The sequence below is a fragment of the Schistocerca americana genome, chromosome 10 (genome assembly GCF_021461395.2).
Source record: "Schistocerca americana isolate TAMUIC-IGC-003095 chromosome 10, iqSchAmer2.1, whole genome shotgun sequence".
NCBI lineage: Eukaryota > Metazoa > Arthropoda > Insecta > Orthoptera > Acrididae > Schistocerca > Schistocerca americana.
In genome coordinates, this window is record NC_060128.1 from 185,070,007 (window position 1) to 185,088,395 (window position 18,389).

General features: G+C 44.3%; 1 protein-coding gene across 1 annotated transcript in view; it reads left to right on the top strand.

Moving 5' to 3' along the window:
• The first annotated feature begins 266 nt into the window (after positions 1 to 266).
• Positions 267 to 18,389, top strand: part of LOC124552485 (putative defense protein 3) — a 127,782-nt gene continuing 109,659 nt past the window's right edge. The window contains exon 1 of the mRNA XM_047126765.1: positions 267 to 356. The gene's annotated coding sequence lies outside the window, so the exon portion shown is untranslated. The remainder of the gene's footprint in view (positions 357 to 18,389) is intronic.

The following is an 18,389-nucleotide window of genomic DNA, read 5'->3' on the forward strand; positions in this document are numbered from 1 at the left end:
GCTAAAGTGACTGTCGTCATACGCGAGGTTTCGTGCATGAAAGTGCGATAGTCAAGCAGTCTGAAGAACGTAAGAGATACTGGAGTTACGTACGGTTAGCAGGAGTCGAACTCCGATCCTCCGCCACTAAAAGCGGCGGCTCGCTGTTCTTTGGCTCAGAGCGAAGCTAACGCCCTGCGAAGCAAGGTCAGGGCGGTCCAGAGAAAGGGAGGCCGGCGCTTAGCGGGAAGAAAGCGCACGCGGCCCGCTCAGTCCGCAAAGGGACGCCGAAGGCGAAGGCTGCGACTGAAGTCGGGCGCGCGGGTCGAAACGTCTGCTGCCATACTCTCCACCCCATCTCCCATCACAGTTATCCGGTGAGTTTACGGGTTCGCTCAGCCGGGCAGCTCTCTACGCAACATTGTCTTTCTTTTACTGTACGGCAGTGTCTGTATAGTTCGATGCAGTATTCCTTCCGTCTGACAAGTCCGTGTATGTCCGATGAAATGGACTCCCTATTGGCAGCCGTATTAAATTATGTAATGCCTTCGCAAACTGCGAGTACGGTTGTACGACGCCTATACGATTTACTAACATTATATGAAAATTTGTGCCGCAGTGGGACTCCAACCCGGATTTCCTGCTTTACGCGACCAGTCGCCTTAAAAGCCTCGGGCATCCGATCACGCCTCCAAGACCGACTCATACTTCCATATGTCGATGTGTCTACGTCCCATAGTGCTCGCATACAAGTCGTGTGATTCTCGCTCGGAGAGAGACATCGTTTTGCTCGTCATATTGCCTTGGTTTGAGACGTAGACAAAAGCAGGAAATCCGGGTTCGAGCCCCAGTCGGCACAAATTTCCATATAATACTAGTAACTCGTATAGTAGTTGTACAATCGTATTCGCAATTTGCGAATGCATTTCACCCTTTTTTATTTATTTTTATTAAAAAACAGAGTATTGGTAATATCTAGGGAAACTGAGATTCATATTTAATGGTCCGCAGCTCGTGGTCGTGCGGTAGCGCTCTCGCTTCCCACGCCCGGGTTCCCGGGTTAGATTCCCGGAGGGGTCAGGGATTTTCTCTGCCTCGTGATGACTGGATGTTGTGTGCTGTCCTTAGGTTAGTTAGGTTTAAGTAGTTCTAAGTTCTAGGGGACTGATGACCATAGATGTTAAGTCCCATAGTGCTCAGAGCCATTTGAACCATTTGAACATATTTAATGGAATTGCTGAGTAAACACTGAATATGGTACCATATCTTGGCGCAGATCTCTGCATTCGCCTATACTATTGTTAGCATGGAAATTGGAGGACCGGTAGAAGATCTCCGGTACATTTTGCACTACATGATTACCCTGGAATTCGCAGTTGAGTGCTTCCAGGGGTTTCGTAGAGCCGCCTTCAGACTGTTTCTGTACTAAGATGATTAAAATTCTTCTGGGCATTGTACGCGTCATTGGATAAAATCATGTCTACTACTTCTCTAGTCGCACATCCCCTTTTCTCAACACATGCTAATCGCACAGAGATGAATGAGGCATCGTTAGAAAGGTTTTTTTAACCGGCGTCTGACACTGCATACGGATTTTGTGCTAGAAATTTCTGTTTGTGAAAAATTTTAACAAAAAAGAGACTTGTAACTATTATAGGCCAAATAGTATCGTCGATGCCGAGTTTCGTATCTATATTTTACGAAGCTAGCTTATTAATCACGAATAGAAGACTCCCTTTTCGTATTATCCTATTAGAAATACAATTTTATTTGTTTCAAAGTGCTTATTAACTGGCTAATGTTGTACAGCATTGTCACACATAATAGCCGTGACCACTATGATGGTCCATTATATTTGCCAGTCGTACAAATTAATTTTTGTGAACGAACACACTTTCCGAAACGACATACATCCTGTAGAATTCTTACGTTCATTAGATCCGTCAGGATTCCCGCCACATGAACTTATACTAAAGAAAAACACTATTGTCATGTTGATAAGTATCTAAAAGAGGGCTTAGTCAACAGTGGATTTACGGTTAATGCTTAGCTGCTTGACGCCGGGAAAGATGCTGGAATACCACGGATTAACTTAACACCATCTGATCAAAGGATGCCTCTTCAGCTGAAGAGAAGTCGCATTTGCAATCACTACAAACAAGTCGCAGGGAGAAATGGACGGCAGGATTGTGTTTACCAAATCCCTTCTTTACTGGCGGACAACTGCATGTAGTCTTTTCAAGTGTAGCCGAAAAGCCGCGCGGGATTAGCCGAGCGGACCCTCTGTAATAAAAAAACTGAGTTAATAGGTCAACGACGAACTGAAACGGGTGTCTTGCGACGTCCGCCACGAGCAGATGCAACGAACGAAAACGAACACAATGAGATTTAAAAAAAAAGCGGTCTAAGAATATGAAACTTCCTGGCAGATTAAAACTGTGTGCGCGACCGAGACTCGAACTCGGGACCTTTGCCTTTCGCGGGCAAGTGCTCTCTGCAAGGTTCGCAGGAGAGTTTCCGTAAAGTTTGGAAGGTAGGAGACGAGATACTGGCAGAAGTAGGGCTGTGAGACCGGGCGTGAGTCGTGCTTCGGTAGCTCAGATGGTAGAGCACTTGCCCGCGAAAGGCAAAGGTCCCGACTTCGAGTCTCGGTCGGGCACACAGTTTTAATATGCCAGGAAGTTTCATATCAGCGGGCACACTCCGTTGCAGAGTGAAAATCTCATTCTGGTCTAAGGATAGTTTAGGTTAAGTAGTGTGTAAGCTTAGGGACTGATGACCTTAGCAGTTCAGTCCCGTGAGATTTCACACAATTTGAACTTTTTTTTTTTTTTTTTTTGTAGCCGAATAAACTAAAAGTTTTGCATCCCTTAAAGAAAATGAAAAACACGCAGATTACATTCTTACTCCAAATATCGTTTACACTGAGATACTGTAATGAGCTGTAAATATTTTTTTCATTTTTTTTTTTCAAAATTCTGTGCGTGAAAATGTATATATAAGGATGTATCATAAATTCGTAATTATTATTTCACGCCGTTTAGTTCATTTTCCAAGACTTTTCTCTTCATTCCCACAACTACCCTTATTTCAGTGACTACACTTATTCCAGATAATATCATTATTTAAAATTTTATAATTTTAAATAATGATATGTGGAAGTTTCGCAATGATCCGCTGGTACTTTAAAACGTAAACTATCAGACCGTCGTTTCGGTAGCATTAAGAGCCGTGAGGGAAGCGGTTGTAATAAGGCCGAAGCATCCGTTAAACCGTTTTAAAGTATTTCATACAGTGGTGCCGTACAATACCCACAACAATTTTAATCATCTTGATACAGGCCGCGAAAGCTGACATAGTTATATTTGTCTGCTGTTCCACTTTCGAAGAGCACGTGGTAAAAATGAGTATTTAAATGTTAATGCTTGATCTCTTATGTCTCTTAGTGTATTATTATGGCCGCTTCCCCATACATAAGTGAGGGTGTAGAAAATTTTCTGCCATTCGGAAAGAAAAGTTGGCCTGCGAAATTTCATGAAAACTCGCCGCAACACAAAACGCCTTTGAAACATCCTGGCAGGTTAAGGCTGTGTGACCGGTCGCAGACTCAAACTTTGACCCTTTGCCGGCAAGCGATCGACTGACTGGGCTACCCAAGCACGTGTGACGACCCGTCCCCGCAGGTGTACTTCAGCCACTGCCTCGTCTGCTACCGACCAAACTTCACCCAAGCTGCCCTCCTGGAACAAAAGGATACTGCGGAAACACGCTCCAGCTACAGCCTGGGAGACTGTTTCGTTTCCACTTCTGTGAAGTTTGGAAGGTAGGAGCTGAGGTTCTCGCGGAAGGAAAAATGTGAGGGGCGGTTGGGAGTCGTGCTCGGGTAGAGTGCTTGCCCGCGGAGGGCCAAGCTCCAAAGTTCGAGTCCTGGTCCGATACACATTGTTAATCTGTCGGGGAGTTTCAGACCGGAGCAGACTCGGTTGCAGAGTGAAAATTCATTTTGGAAAAACGCCTTTGTTTTATTGACTGCCCCCCCCCCCCCCCCAAGCTCGCTTGTCACATCCCTGGCACACACTCTTCTACTTGGCAACAATATAAAACGATCTGCCGTACTTTCAACTTTTTCGGTGTCTTCTGTCAGTCTTATCTCGTAAGGATCCCATACCGTACAGCAATACTCCAGAAGAAGGTGACCTGGAATAGTGTAGGCAGTCTCTCTAGTACATTTCTTGCACCATTTAAGGGGGGGTAGGGCGTCAAACGGGCTGACTTGGAGCAGGAGAGGCACCACAGGACACTTCAATTTCCACTGTCTATACTTTTACAAGTAAATTCATAAGACTTTGTCAGCATGACCAGGAAGGATTCAGGATTCACACTCGTAGCAGCGCAAGTTCAAAAACATAACAAAATAATTTTTTTACATGTGAAATTTCATCATTTTTCACTTACTATAGGCTGCATTTGTTGCTATAGGTACACTTTTCTTCATAAGTAAGAGAGACTGTTCGATGAATTTTACACAGCATACAATCCATACTTACGGGTGTCTGAAATTCTAGAATCTATTTAATTTATGAAAAAATGAATGAGCTGTTACGTTTTAGACTTTATGTTTAGAAAAAAATCAAATTTTGTAGTTAATTAACTCAATTTTTACCACAGTTTTTAATAGATTTGGAAAATTCTAGAGTTTCATACACCTGTAAGTATGGTTTGTATGCTGTGCAAAATTCATCAAAGGATCTCTCTTACTTGTGAAGAAAAATGTACCTATAGCAACAAATGCAGCCAACAGTAAGTGAAAAATTGATGAAATTTCATATCTAAAAAAAATTATTTTGTTATGTTTTTGCACTTCCACTGCTATGAGTGTGAATCCTGAATCCTCCCTGGTCATGCTGACAAAGTTTTATGAATTTATATGTAAAAGTATAGACAGTAGAAAACAAAATGTCCTCTGGTGCCTCTCCTGCTCCAAGTCGGCCCGTTTGACGTCCTACCCCCCGTTAACAAGGAAACCTCCGCATGGTAGCCCCCTAAGATTTAATGGTAAGATGGCCCAGTGGATACCCCGTTAAAAACTGAACGCAGATCAGGCATGCAAACAGGAAGAAGGTGTACTGGACTGTCAAAAAAAAAGCAAAACAGAAACAGTGAACAGTCCAACGTCAAGATGTGCAGCGTGGAGCGAAGTTGATTAGCCACGCCGTCGTGGTTGTGTGGTCGAGGTATAGCCGGCACAATAGCTCAGCATGTTCGGTCAGAGGGCTAGCTGTCCTCTGGAATAAAAAAAACTGAGAGGATGGATCAACGATGCATTTGAACGGATGTCATGGGACGTCTGTCCCGAACAAATGCAAAGAACCATAGCGAACACAACGAGATTTTTGTTCCAAAAATGAAGAATTGGACTCTGAAGGTTCAGAAATGGCTCTAAAGCACAGCCTATAGTTAGCGTTACTCATTTCAGTTTCTATACGATATAGTTCCAATTTAAGACTTCACAATTGTAATTTAGTTGAATCGAAAACCTTTAGATTTGTTTGATTAATTGTGTAGGCGAAATTTAAGAAAACTTTTTATGTAGCATCTCACACTTTTAATTATTGAGGAACAACTGCCACTTTCTACCCCATACACGTATCTTGTCTATAAATTTTTGTCATTCGTTTCGCTCTTCTGACGACTTAACTACACTATGTGATCAAAAGTATCCGGACACCCTCAAAAACATACCTTTTTCATATTAGGTGCATTGCGCTGTCATCTACTGCCAGGTACTCCATATCAGCGACCTCAGTAGTCATTAGACATCGTGAGAGCAGAATGGGACGCTCCGTGGAAATCGCGGACTTGGATCGTGGTCAGAGGATTGCGTGTCACTTGTGTCATACGTCTGTACGCTAGATTTCCACACTCCTAAACATCGCTAGCTCCACTGTTTCCGATATCATAGTGAAGTCGAAACGTGAAGGGACACGTACAGCACTAATAGCCGGACATCTATTCACACCATCACACAGGAATTCCAAACTACTTCAGGATCCATTACAAGTACTGTGACTCGTGACAAAACTTGGATTCCATGGTCGAGTGGCTGCTTATAAGCCACACATAACGCCAAACGACGCCTCGTTTGGTGTAAGGAGCGTAAACATTGGGCGATGAAACAGTGGAAAAACGTTGTGTGGAGTGACGAATCACGGTACACAATGTAGAGATCCGATGGCAGAGAGTGAGTATGGCGAATGCCTGGTAAACGTCATGTGCCAGCGTGTGTAGTGCCAACAGTGAAACTCGGAGGCGGTGGTGTTATGGTGTGGTCGTGTTTTTCATGTAGGGGGCTTGCACCCCTTGTTATTTTGCGTGGCACTATCGCAGCACAGGCCTACATTGATGTTTTAAGCATCGTCTTGGTTCCCACTGTTGAACAGCAATTCGGGGGTGCCGAATGCATCTTTCAGCACGATGGAGCACCTGTTCATAAAGCAGGGCCTGTGCCGGAGTGGTTACACGACAACATCCCTGTAATGGACTGGCCTGCACTGAGTTCTGGCGTGAATTCTATAGAACACCTTTGGGATATTTTGGAACGCCGACTTCGTGCCAGGCCTCATTGACCGACATCGATACCTCTTCTCAGTGCAGCACTCTGTGAAAAATGGGCTCCCATTCCCCAAGAAACCTTCCAGTACCTGACTGAACGTATGCCTGCGAGAGTGGAAGCTGTCATCAAGGCTGAGGGTGGGCCAACACCATACTGAATTCCAGCATTAGCGATGGAGGGCGCCACGAATTTGTAAGTCATCTTCAGCCAGGTTCCCGGATGCTTTTGATCACATAATGTAGACGATAAACGACAGCGACATCTGCAAACTTTTTATAGGTCGTTATTCACTCGTCTCTGAATTCTATTCTGACACCTCCATAGATGTATTATGTAGGAATCCATCAGAGCTGAAGAAAAATTGTGTGATAAGCCCTGTGCATTCAGATGTCAGCTGGAAAGTTTCCTCGTGGGACACACTTTCTATTCTGTACAGGAGTTCGCACATTAATTGTTAACTTTTCTCTGAAATGTGTTATTTACTGGTACACATCCTTAAAACTATTTTCCTGTTTCATCAATTTTTTACTTTGTTTTGTTTACAATGTTCTAATCATCTTTTCCAAAACTGCACTGGCTCGTTCCATGAAGAAATAACTTTGGTTCGCAATTGGTCCTGCGGGACCTGACAGATTTTGGCAGTCAAGGGAGAAATCCACGAAACCTTAATTAACTACCGTAGGTGCATCAAACAGAAGTACCTACCAAATGGAAAAGAATAACATAAAAATAAGTAATTACTATTAAAAACAGTCTTGATCACGATTTATTTAACAAGGTGACCGGTTTCGACCACTACTGTGGTCATCTTCAGACCATTGAGTAGGAACCCAACAGAAAAGGGTTCCTACTCAATGGTCTGAAGATGACCACAGTAGTGGTCGAAACCGGTCACCTTGTTAAATAAATCGTGATCAAAACTGTTTTTAATAGTAATTATTTACAAGACATTGATCACTGCTGTTCCCGTAATGCATTCAAAAGTAATAAAAATAAGTGGGCAGCAGAAAATTGTTTACATCGACCTATAGGGTATTTTACACTACTGGCCATTAAAATTGCTACACCAAGAAGAAATGCAATGATAAACGGGTATTCATTGGACAAATATATTATACTAGAACTGACATGTGATTACATTTTCACGCAATTTGGATGCATAGATCCTGAGAAATCAGTACCCCGAAGAACCACTTCTGGCCGTAATAACGGCCTTGATACGCCTGGGCATTGAGTCAAACAGAGCTTGGATGGTGTGTACAGGTACAGCTGCCCATGCAACTTCAACACGGTACCACAGTTGATCAAGAGTAGTGACTGGCGTATTGTGACGAGCCAGTTGTTCGGCCACCATTGACCAGACGTTTCCAGTTGGTGAGAGATCTGGAGAATGTGCTGGCCAGGGCGGCAGTCGAACATTTTCTGTATCCAGAAAGGCCCGTGCAGGACCTGCAACATACGGTCGTGCATTATCCAGCCGAAATGTATGGTTTCGCAGGGATCGAATGAAGGGTAGAGCCACGGGTCGTAACACATCTGAAATGTAACGTCCACTGTTTAAAGTGCCGTCAATGCGACCTAGAGGTGACCGAGACGTGTAACCAATGGCACCCCATACCATCACGCCGGGTATTCGCCAGTATGGCGATGACGAATACACGCTTCCATTGTGCGTTCACCGCGATGTCGCCAAACACGGATGCGACCATCATGATGCTGTAAACAGAACCTGGATTCGTCCGAAAAAATGACGTTTCGCCATTCGTGCACCCAGGTTCGTCGTCGAGTACACTATCGCAGGCGCTCCTGTGATGCAGTGTCAAGGGTAACCGCAGCCACAGTCTCCGAGGTGATAGTCCATGCTGCTGCAAACTTCGTCGAACTGTTCGTGCAGATGGCTGTTGTCTTGCAAACGTCCCCATCTGTTGACTCAGGGATCGAGACGTTACAGCCATGCGGGTAACATGCCTGTCATCTCGACTGCTAGTGATACGAGGCCGTTGGGATCCAGCACGGCGTTCCGTATTACCCTCCTGAACCCACCGATTCCATATTCTGCTAACAGTAATTGGATCTCGACCAACGCGAGCAGCAAGGTCGCGATACGATAAACCGCAATCGCGATAGGCTACAATCCGACCTTTATCAAAGTCGGAAACGTGATGGTACGCATTTCCCCTCCTTACACGAGGCATCACAACAACGTTTCACCAGGCAACGCCGGTCAAATGCTGTTTGTGTATGAGAAATCGGTTGGAAACTTTCCTCATGTCAGCACGTTGTAGGTGTCGCCACCGGCGCCAACGTTGTGTGAATGCTATCAAAAGATAATCATTTGTATATCACCGCATCTTCTTCCTGTCGGTTAAATTTCGCGTTTGTAGCACGTCATCTTTGTGGTGTAGCAATTTTAATGGCCAGTAGTGTAGTATGAGGTAAAAAGAAATCCAACCTGGTTCCGTGAAACTACCGCCAATAGTCAACAGTGAACTGCAATAATCTAATTAATGGAGAGTGCATTCGACGCGGGTACAAGTTGAGTTTTCGAAACGAAAACACTTTCTGAAATGGCGAATATACACTCCTGGAAATTGAAATAAGAACACCGTGAATTCATTGTCCCAGGAAGGGGAAACTTTATTGACACATTCCTGGGGTCAGATACATCACATGATCACACTGACAGAACCACAGGCACATAGACACAGGCAACAGAGCATGCACAATGTCGGCACTAGTACAGTGTATATCCACCTTTCGCAGCAATGCAGGCTGCTATTCTCCCATGGAGACGATCGTAGAGATGCTGGATGTAGTCCTGTGGAACGGCTTGCCATGCCATTTCCACCTGGCGCCTCAGTTGGACCAGCGTTCGTGCTGGACGTGCAGACCGCGTGAGACGACGCTTCATCCAGTCCCAAACATGCTCAATGGGGGACAGATCCGGAGATCTTGCTGGCCAGGGTAGTTGACTTACACCTTCTAGAGCACGTTGGGTGGCACGGGATACATGCGGACGTGCATTGTCCTGTTGGAACAGCAAGTTCCCTTGCCGGTCTAGGAATGGTAGAACGATGGGTTCGATGACGGTTTGGATGTACCGTGCACTATTCAGTGTCCCCTCGACGATCACCAGTGGTGTACGGCCAGTGTAGGAGATCGCTCCCCACACCATGATGCCGGGTGTTGGCCCTGTGTGCCTCGGTCGTATGCAGTCCTGATTGTGGCGCTCACCTGCACGGCGCCAAACACGCATACGACCATCATTGGCACCAAGGCAGAAGCGACTCTCATCGCTGAAGACGACACGTCTCCATTCGTCCCTCCATTCACGCCTGTCGCGACACCACTGGAGGCGGGCTGCACGATGTTGGGGCGTGAGCGGAAGACAGCCTAACGGTGTGCGGGACCGTAGCCCAGCTTCATGGAGACGGTTGCGAATGGTCCTCGCCGATACCCCAGGAGCAACAGTGTCCCTAACTTGCTGGGAAGTGGCGGTGCGGTCCCCTACGGCACTGCGTAGGATCCTACGGTCTTGGCGTGCATCCGTGCGTCGCTGCGGTCCGGTCCCAGGTCGACGGGCACGTGCACCTTCCGCCGACCACTGGCGACAACATCGATGTACTGTGGAGACCTCACGCCCCACGTGTTGAGCAATTCGGCGGTACGTCCACCCGGCCTCCCGCATGCACACTATACGCCCTCGCTCAAAGTCCGTCAACTGCACATACGGTTCACGTCCACACTGTCGCGGCATGCTACCAGTGTTAAAGACTGCGATGGAGCTCCGTATGCCACGGCAAACTGGCTGACACTGACGGCGGCGGTGCACAAATGCTGCGCAGCTAGCGCCATTCGACGGCCAACACCGCGGTTCCTGGTGTGTCCGCTGTGCCGTGCGTGTGATCATTGCTTGTACAGCCCTCTCGCAGTGTCCGGAGCAAGTATGGTGGGTCTGACACACCGGTGTCAATGTGTTCTTTTTTCCATTTCCAGGAGTGTATTTGCCATCGTCGCCTTGAATTGCTATTTACCTACTACTACTACTGCGGCCTGCCGTGCTCCTGTAACTGTTAATGTTTGTCGAGTTAAACTACTGGCGCCCTATCGGCAGTCCCTGATCTCTGTCCGTCCAAGAAGCCGGGACAAACATTCCAAATGCAAAACACATTTTTGGACACGTGGAAATTTGTATACTGCGGCGTATCATAAACTCTTGAGTAGCCTGTTATTTAACGTCGATCGGCTCATTTTCTCTTGTCCCAACGACTACACTTACTCCACATACTGTCATTATCGAAAACTATAAAAATGCGAAAGTTTGGCACGGGTCCCCTGGTCCTGGTAAGTGGTCAAAGGTACTTCACTCCCGTCTGCTGCACCATCGATATGACTGGTGGACAGCGAAACATCGTTTCTCCGTTTAGTATTGTATTTATGAACATGGTCGAACGCTGGCAGCAATCTTCTAAACTTAGTGTGTTGTGAGATTTCCACGTATAGCATCAGCAGATTCAAATCTGTGCTTTCGAATCCAGATTTGTGTGAATTAGTTTGCGACAGTATACCGGTTATCCTACATGGTATTAAGTGTGTGTGTGTGTGTGTGTGTGTGTGTGTGTGTGTGTGTGCGTACATTTTTTTTAGTCCCTGAACGCAAGAGGTGAAACTCACGGGAGAGGCTGTTGACGGAATAATATCCGTTCTTGCAGTGTGCTGTGAGTGTGGAGTGCAGGTTTTGCACCGCACAATTCCGCCTCCTCCGCACACAGGCTGGCCGGTTGTCCGGTTGTACAGTCAGAGAGAGCCCCGCTAAGCCACTTAAAACACCTTTCCTCTTCTCCCACGCTCACACATACACAAACATGATCGTTCCTATGTCCCAAGGTCGAGCTTCTCGAATCACGCAACGCAGTTCCAACTCGCTTCGTTTACGCGATACACAGGCCGACTCTACGCCGGGAAATCTGAGATTATCGACGATTAACAACTGCCAGAGAAGCGCAATACGTTCTAACTACGGATGTAGATTCTTTGGAAGTTCGGAACAAGGTTGGCGGAACACAAGTTGGCAGGACTGTTTTTCATAGATGCGCGATTGTTTTTTAATTCGTTCTCCTGTTGCGTAACATTCAACTGTTGCGTTCAATTGGGCTCGATTCACACGGTGGGCAACGTCACGTCAACCTCAGTGACGTCACACACCGTCAAAAACCCACTTGCATTCACACTGGACGGAAAGTCAAGCGACAGTAAAACTTCAACCACGTTTTGGCGCGATATTGGAAACTCGCAGAAGTGTTCACGAGAGAGGATGGCGGACATTATATTTAGCCTTGATGAACTTGCTACGATTGCAATTGCTTTAGATGATGAGGAAAGAGCGGAAATTGACAAGGCAATGAAAACGAACGTGGGTGAAGAAAATGATTTTGAAGAGAACGTGTGAAGGCGAGTATCACACATTGTATAGAGAGCTGGAAGAAGAGGAGGCGTCATTTTATAAATATTTACGAATGTCGAGACAGCAATTTTTTAATTTGCTGTCTTTGATAAGCAGCAGCATCAAGAAAGCAGATGCAAACATGCGCCGTGCAATTTCTCCACATCGTTTGTTTGAGGTGAGTCTGATGCTTCAGCTTTACCAGTTCCTTTGAGGGTTCCTGTTCTGCACATTTACGTATTTTATAGAACAGAATATTTATTGTAATACTGCACGCTATCAACAAATTGATCTATAGGCTAAACATTCACAATTTATGGCCCCTTGTTGTGTAAATCTAAATCTGCTACAGTTCGTCCTGCATAAACTTTGGCACTGCAAAGAACCAACTGCACACTGTATACGAATGTGGAACATCGAACTTTTTACTGCAGTTGTACTTAAATAAGCTGTGTCCATACGAAATGTTGAGTGAGACTCAGCACCAGAAAGTATGTAAATAAATACTATACATAAGTAAACTACTAGCCAAAATTACTATGTGGCGTAGAATACTCATATTTGCTTCGGAATGATAAATATTACATATATACATGGTCGAAATAAACTTTCACGACTCGCGAATAATTGTGAAATTGGAAAGCAGGAAGGCTGTAACCTCTGCTAAGCGTTTTCACCTCCTAATTGTGAGTACATACATACATACATAAACAGATGCAGGTGCGATGTTATACATCTAAATACATTACGTACAAAATAAATATAATCTGCAGTAGGTGTCGCTGTATTTTTTGTAGCTCATGTCATCCAACTCCACATTTTGGCGAACAAGTTCGATTAACTTCTCGTCGTTCATGTTTAAACTAAAAACTCAGTAGATATTTCCGTGTGGAGAACACTGCTAGCAGAATCAAAATCGTTCCATGCGAGCAGCCGCAGAACAGAGATAAAAGTAACAGCCAATTGTAAGCAGTTCGCCAACCACGTGACCCCCACCGTCAACGTCAAACTATTCTTTCAAAGCATACCGGCAGGCAGGCAAACTGACGTTGACGTGACGTTGCCCACCGTGTGAATCGAGCCTTGAGAAAAGCTGTTTAATGTCACGTTTACGCCTACATCTATACTCTGAAAACCACCATGAGGTCCATGGCAGGGGGTACGTCACATTGTGCCAGTTATTAGGGTTTCTTCCTGTTCCCCTTCACGTATGGAGCCCGGGAAGAATGATTGTCTGACTGCCTCTCAGCGTGCAGTAATTTTTCTAATATTGTCTTCATGATACCGATGTGAGCGATACATAGGGGTTGCAGTAGATTCCTTATCATTTAAAGCCGGTTTTTGAAACTTTGTTAATAACTTTCTCGGGATAGTTTACGTCTATTATCAGTATCTCCGTGACGTTGTACCACGGATCAAACAAACTTCTGATCATTCGCGCTGTCCTTTCCTATATACGTTCAGTATCCCCTAGTAGGTTTATTTGGTGCACATTTCACACACTTGAGGAATATTCTAGAACCGGTCGCGCGAGTAATTTTTGAGCAATCTCCTTTGAAGATTCACTGCACTTACCCTGTACTCTGCCAAAAAACCGAACCGCCTGCTTCACCCACTAGTGAGCCTATGTGACCATTCCATTTCATGCCCATACAGAGTGTCACACCCGGGCATTTGTATCAGTTGCTCGATTGCAATAGTCTCGTTGATGTTATAGTCATAGGATACTACGTTTTTATTTCATTTTGTGAAGCGCAAAATTTTACACTTCTGAACATTTAAAGCAAGTTGCCAATCTCTGCACCCCTCCAAAATCTTATCAAAATCTGACTGAATATTTATACATTATCTTTCAGATAGTACTTCATTACAGATAACTACATCATGTGCAGAAAAAGCCTGATTTTATTACTATTATTGTCTGCAAGCTCATTAACATAAAACATGAACAGGAAAGGTCCCTGGGGCGCACCTGAAGTTACTTTAACATCTCCATCCAAGATAACATTTTGCGTCGTCCCTACCAAACAGTCGTCAATCGAGTCACAAATTTCATTTCATCCCCCGTATGATCATACTTTTTACAATAGGCGTAGGTGAGATACTGAGTCATATGCTTTTCGGAAATCGCGGAATACAGTGTCTACCTGATTGCCTTGATCCAAAGCTTTCAGTATGTCATCTGAGAAAAGTGCGACTTGGGCTTCACGTGATCGATGTTTTCGAAATCCATGCTGGGTAGCATTGAGGTGGTCGTTTTGTCGAAGATACCTCCTTATGTTTGAGCTCAGAATATATTCTAAGATTCTGCAGTGTTTAGATGTTGAATCTGTTTTTAAAGTGATCCGATATTAAGTGGATTTTAACGATAATGGCCATGTGTTTGTGACAAATATTCAGCGCTCCTGTATACTGAAACGGTATACTGCAAATTATAAAACAAGTGTGTTTCATTTTAATTATAGATCAGTCCTAAGAGCGCACTGTTATATGAAGGAATCAACCGTCGTTTAATCATTAGGTGACATTTCTTTATAGCAATAATAATAATAAATCATTCAAAAAATTACGTGTTTTTATAAATCTTCGGTGTGCGTGCATGAAATCTTCTGAGAGGTCCGTATCGAATGCTATCGAAAGTCGATAGCCGATCATGCGGTGGTCGATATTGTGTGTGACGTCAAAATGAGGTTACGTTTGCAGTAATGGCAGAATGGGAGAGTGAGCAGAGCTCAGCGAACGTGGACTGGTTACTGCCTCTCACCTGAGTAACAAATCCATCAGGGACGTATCAACGTGCTGGTCAGGTCTTGACTGCCGGCGGTGTGGAAACGCAAAGGAGCAAGCACAGCTAATTCAAGAAGAGACAGGTCTCGTGTATTGGCGAACAAGGACCGTCGAGTAGCACGCACGAACACCATGAAAAATCGCGAGAAATCAGCGGAAATGATCACTTGTGAGTTAAACACTGCTACAAACAGTGCAACTAGTACAGTGAGTGTGCATATCCATTTAAAAAGAGTGGTCGAGCAGCCACTTATACAGCGTATATTTCTGTGATCACTGCTAAGAGACGATGAAGGTCCTGTAGAGGCCGACGCCGTTGGACAATATACGAGGTCTGTACAAAAAATTCCGGGAGTTTCTCCATAAAATTTTTCTCTGCTTACTTATCGTGTCCTACGTCCGACCTTTGTATCTGCACAGTGAGTGTACTAATGTGTGCAAACTTAGCTTACCACACAAAGGGACAAAACATCTGAACTGTCTTAAGCCCAGGGTGTCAAACAGACATTATAAATAAATATGACCATGGTCCTGTAAGGCAGCTAATATCTGGTGCGGATCGTAACAAAAATCATTAGAAATGCTGATGTCACACAACTAGAATGCATGAATTAATAAAAGTGAACGTTTGGGGTCTGTTCTAGAAAGACAAAACAGCTTAAAACTGTGTGCTGGACTGAGACTCGAACTCGGGACCTTTGCCTTTCACGGGCAAGAGCTCTACCAACTGAGCTACCCAAGCACGACTCATGCCCTGTCCTCACAGCTCTACTTCCACCAGTACCTCTTGAGCACTTGCCCACGAAAAGCAAATGTCCCGATTTCGAGTCTCGGTCCGACACACAGTTTTAATCTGCCAGGAAGTTTCATGTCAGCACACACTCCGCTGCAGAGTGAAAATCTCATTCTGGAAACATCCCCTAGGCTGTGGCTAAGCCATGTCTACGCAATATCCTTTCTTTCAGGAGTGCTAGTCCTGCATGGTTCGCAGGAGAGCTTCTGTTAAGTTTGGAAGGTAGGAGACGAGGTACTGCCAGAAGTAAAGCTGTGGGGACGGGGCGTGAGTCGTGCTTGGGTAGCTCAGATGCCGGCACGGTAGCTCAGCGTGTTCGGTCAGAGGGTTAGCTGCCCTCTGTAATAAAAAACTGAGTGAATGGATTTAAAAAAAAAGTTGGTAGAGCACTTGCCCATGAAAGGGAAAGGTCCCGAGTTCGAGTATCGGTCTGGCACACAGTTTCAATCTGCCAGGAAGTTTCATATCAGCGCACACTCCGCTGCAGAGTGAAAATCTTATTCTGTGACAAAACAGCTATTCCCTTTTTTGTTCTACATGTAATTTATCAGCTGTTGCTTTCAGGGGTCAAGTAACAAACAAAAATCATGTTGAATTGCTTTTGACACTCAATAACAAAATATTTAATTCTTGGACTTATTGAAATGACACTTACTGAAATCGTCATCTGTATGCTTGAAAATTTTTTATCACAGGAAAGAAAGATTATAACAAATCGTCATCAGCTCATTTAAATCTAAATTGTCGTAGCTGGTCAGTGCACTGAGTTAGTGCAGAATAAATTTACGTTTTGAACCAATGAAAAAAAAAAAAAAACTCTCATGTACTCAATGTGAGGGTAGGTTAGTATCCTAGCTATTGATATTCAGTGGTCAAAGCGTACACAAGTTGAAGTGAGCAAAATCTAGACTCAACATTTACTGTGGCGTAATGCAAGATGGTACTTTACCAAGTGGCATCTGCATCTCCGTGCTGGATGTGAAATGCTAACTCCTACACTGGCCTTGACTGAATTCACTCAGTCGCAGCTTTCCTGTGTTTTGTAGAACGCTAATCTTTTTCTAGTCGAAATAATGGCTATCGCACACTTGCTATGGGTTGGAGCGACGTACACTATTTCTTTGCCCGCAAAAATTCCCGCAGGAATCATCATCAACTACCGCTTTGCTAGCTGTCGCCACGGTACATGAAGCATATTGCCCTCACTTCGCACAAAGCAACGCTCTCAACGCCCTCACTTATTTCCACATACTTGTATGGGCCGTCGCGAGACGAGAGAGAGAGAGAGAGAGAGAGAGAGAGAGAGAGAGAGCCTTAAGGTCTCAATGTGCTTTTCTATAATGACAATCTCCCCACTGTGTCGCGTCTGCGTCGCCAAGTACGGCTTCAGCCAATCACCGTCTCGCTATTTTTCTTGCTGGGTCGCAGCCTAGCCCCGTTAATAACATGCACTCACTTACCCTCTGTCCTGGCCTTATGTGCGATGAAAGGAATAATGTATTGTTTTGGCCTGATCCCTTTCTGCGCTGTGGCTCGCCGTTCTCTTACTAAACTCTTCTCGTTCTTCTGTGTTTGCGATTTAAAACTGGGTTATTTCGGAAATCAGCCGTACCCAAACACAACTAGTTCATTTTTATATTTCCCCAGACATGTTTCGACTCCAATTTGTCATCCTCTGTGGGTTAACTTTTATTTTCTGTAAAGTACAATATCACATTTGTAATAATTTAACTGCTGTAGGTCTAAGAAATACAATACTTGAAATTTGCTTCGTTTTGTTTGGACACTCACCTTAAAATTACGTCGCTAATTGAATTGTATTATTAAACATCGATTGTAGTGCTTCTTTTCGTCGTCTTTTTGACAGCATGTCATGTGCAAACTAGCCACGAAGACAATTATTGCCTATTTGTGGAGAGCTGTTTCGAGGTTAGAGGTTATGTACGTTTCTGTACTTAAGTAGAGTAAGCTCTCCACAAATACGCAATAATTTTCTTCATGGCTAGTTTGCAGATGACATGCTGTCGAAAAGACTACAAAAACGAGCACTAAAATAGATGTTTAATAATACAATTCAATTAGCGGTGTAATTTTAAGGTGTCCAAACAAAACGAATTGCAAATATTGTATTTGTTAGGCCTACAGTAGTTAAATTATTACAAATGTGATATTGTACTTTACAGAAAATAAAAGTTAACCCACAGAAGATGACACATTGTTGTCGAAGAGTGTCTGGGGAAATATAAAAATAAACTAGTTGTGTTTGCATATGGCTGATTTCCGAAATAACCCAGTTTTTATGATATCATTAACCACCTGCTCGGTTCGTCTCCAAAATGCGTTTCACTTTAACTTGTTTGTTTATACCAGTCCATATATTGGTAGATGTTGTTTTGTTAGTTTTCGGTATCTACATGAGATTAAGTGCAACTGCCTTTTGTTGATACAATATATTTACTATTTTCTGAGGATCTCATACTGTATCGTCCTGTCAAGTTCAAGTAAGGTCCGTAAAATCCGGACGCCTTACAATTGTGCATGGTTTCCTTCGAAATACTCTCCTCCGCACAATTGATACTCCGATCCAAACGCCGTCTTCACTTCAGGAAGCAGTCTCGGTACGCCTCTAGCTGGATCGCTTGAAGCGCCATCTGCAAATTTGTTCCTGTGGCACGAATTCGCTGTGAACTAGTGCTTCAAATTCAAATAAAACTATCGCCATGGTTTTGACATTTGATCTGACCTGAAGAGCTTTCTTGGTCTTGAACCTTTCC